Source organism: Oryx dammah, unplaced genomic scaffold, assembly GCF_014754425.2.
Source record: "Oryx dammah isolate SB20612 unplaced genomic scaffold, SCBI_Odam_1.1 HiC_scaffold_5, whole genome shotgun sequence".
In the NCBI taxonomy this organism is placed as follows: domain Eukaryota; kingdom Metazoa; phylum Chordata; class Mammalia; order Artiodactyla; family Bovidae; genus Oryx; species Oryx dammah.
This window is the reverse complement of record NW_024070189.1, coordinates 24,655,698-24,657,900: the sequence shown is the minus strand read 5'-3', so window position 1 is coordinate 24,657,900 and position 2,203 is coordinate 24,655,698. Positions and strand designations below refer to the sequence as shown.

General features: G+C 41.6%; 1 pseudogene; it reads left to right on the top strand.

Moving 5' to 3' along the window:
• Positions 1-1,043: 1,043 nt before the first annotated feature.
• LOC120864453 lies at positions 1,044-1,960 on the top strand (annotated as a pseudogene).
• Positions 1,961-2,203: the final 243 nt, after the last annotated feature.

The window sequence follows — 2,203 nt, the reverse complement described above, 5'->3', positions numbered from 1 at the left end:
GTGCATGGCACCAACTGATTCAATTGATCTGATTTTCCATCCTTACAGTATTATATTTAGAAACCAAGATCTGGACATTAGGTGTACTTATTATTGCTTCTATTGCTTCAAAAAGCATAGATTGATGGAATCATGGAAAGTATAGTATCTGGTGTCTAACTGCATTTACTTAGCCAGTTATATTAGAGATTTTGGAATCTATTTGCAAGGATATACAAAAGTTTGTTCATCCATTCACTGGTTAGAAAATATTTGTTTTGTTTTCAATATTTGGTGACTGTGAATAAAGCTGTTATAAATATTCAGAGTGTGTGTGTGAACATACATTTTCATTTCTCTTGGAGTAATACTGTTGGTTCATATAGCAAGCAGAATTACATTTGATTTTATAAAATACTGCCAAATGCTTTCTAATGTGGCTGTATAGTTTTGCATTTCTAATAGAAATATATGAAACTTCTAGTGCATTGCATTATTGATATAACTTAGTATTACCAGTACTGTTATTGTTACTTTGTTTTGGCATTTTGATAGCTGTATAATTTACCTTACTGAAGTTTTAATTTGCAACTCCCTAATGATTAATAATGTTGAGTTTCTTATAATATGCTTATTTGCCACAATTCCATCTTCTTTGGTGATAACCTCTAGTGATATCTATCTTCAGCTCTTTCTAGCATATTTTGTTGGTTTTATTGAGTTTTGAGATTTAGACTTGTTTTTATACTTTGAAAGCAAGTCCTGAGATGGAAATTTTATTTGTAAATATTTTCTTTGACTGTATCTCTCTCAATTCACTTAATGGTATCATTGGCAGAAAAGTAATTTTAACTTTAAAAATTTCAATTAATCTTTATAAAAAGTTCAGTTCATTTTTTATTTTCTTTAATAGATTATACTTTTTCTGTTTGATCTAATATCTCTTTGCCTAAAACATAGTCAGGTAAATTTTCTCCTAAAATTTTTTTCTAAAAAGAACATTTTTGTATACATTATAGTTTAAAAATTTTCACATAGAGCTACAAATAGTTTTGCATTACTAAAATGTCCTGAAGAAGGAGGCTGAGAGCTGTCACTGCCTGTACGGCTTCCAGATAACTCACTCCCTGCCATGGAGGGGCTGGATGGATTTGGGATGGTACTCTCCTTACCAGCAAGATCCAGGACTACCCAGATAGGAACATGAATATTTTTCCCACAGCACCCTTGCTTGAGGTGTTGGACAGGAGAGTGGAGCCCTACACCAGCACTTAGTCCACCAGCCAGTAGAAAACACAAATGAGACCTATTGCGTTGATAATGATTCTCTCCATTACATCTGATTCAGAACCATAAAGCTGACCTGGCCCACCTACAGTGACCTGAACCATCTGGCATTGCCCACCATAAGTGGGGGCATTACCTGCCTGGCCTTCCTTGAACAACTCAATGCTCGTCTGCCCAAGCCAGCATGAACATGGTCCCCTTTCCCTACCTGCACTTCTTCATGCCTGCTTTGCTCTGCTAAGCAGCCAGGGCAGCCAGCAGTACTGGGCCCTGACAATGTTGGAGCTCACCCAGCCGATGGCAGACACCAAGCATGTGATGTCACCTGTGACCTCTGCTGTGGTTGCTATCTGACTGTGGCCATCGTTTTCAGAAACTACATGTCCATGAAGCAGGTGGACGAGCAGATGCTTAACTTTCAAAACAAGAACAGCCGCCCTTTTGTCAGGCAGACGACCAATATTATGAAAACAGCTGTCTGTGACATTCTGTCCCTGGGGGCCTAAAAATGTCCGCCATCTTCATTGGCAACAGCACAACACATAATATTTCTTATAAGAGTCCAGTCAGATGGTGGGAGTGTGCCACAGAGGACAAGGACGAAGCCAGCGGAGAGCAGCCAGGAGCCCTCGGTGTCGTGTCTTGCCCTTCCCTCCCCAAGGCTTGGCCTGAGGCAGCTCCTGTGACTACCTAGCGCGGAACGAAATCTGCCAGGCCTTCTCAAGGAAGTGGCTCTGAGTGGACACAGGTGAGCCCAATGAGCCCCGGGCCTTCCGAGCAGTGGATACCACAGCCCCACCTGGCCTGCGGAGGGCTGACAAGGAGGAGAGAAGTGCACTTAGGGGCAGGAAGCTGCTGACTGAAGTGCCCCCCGAAGGCCCGCTGGGTGAGAAAAGGCAGCGTCTTCAGCACCAGCATCTCCAAGCAAGTCGTGGAG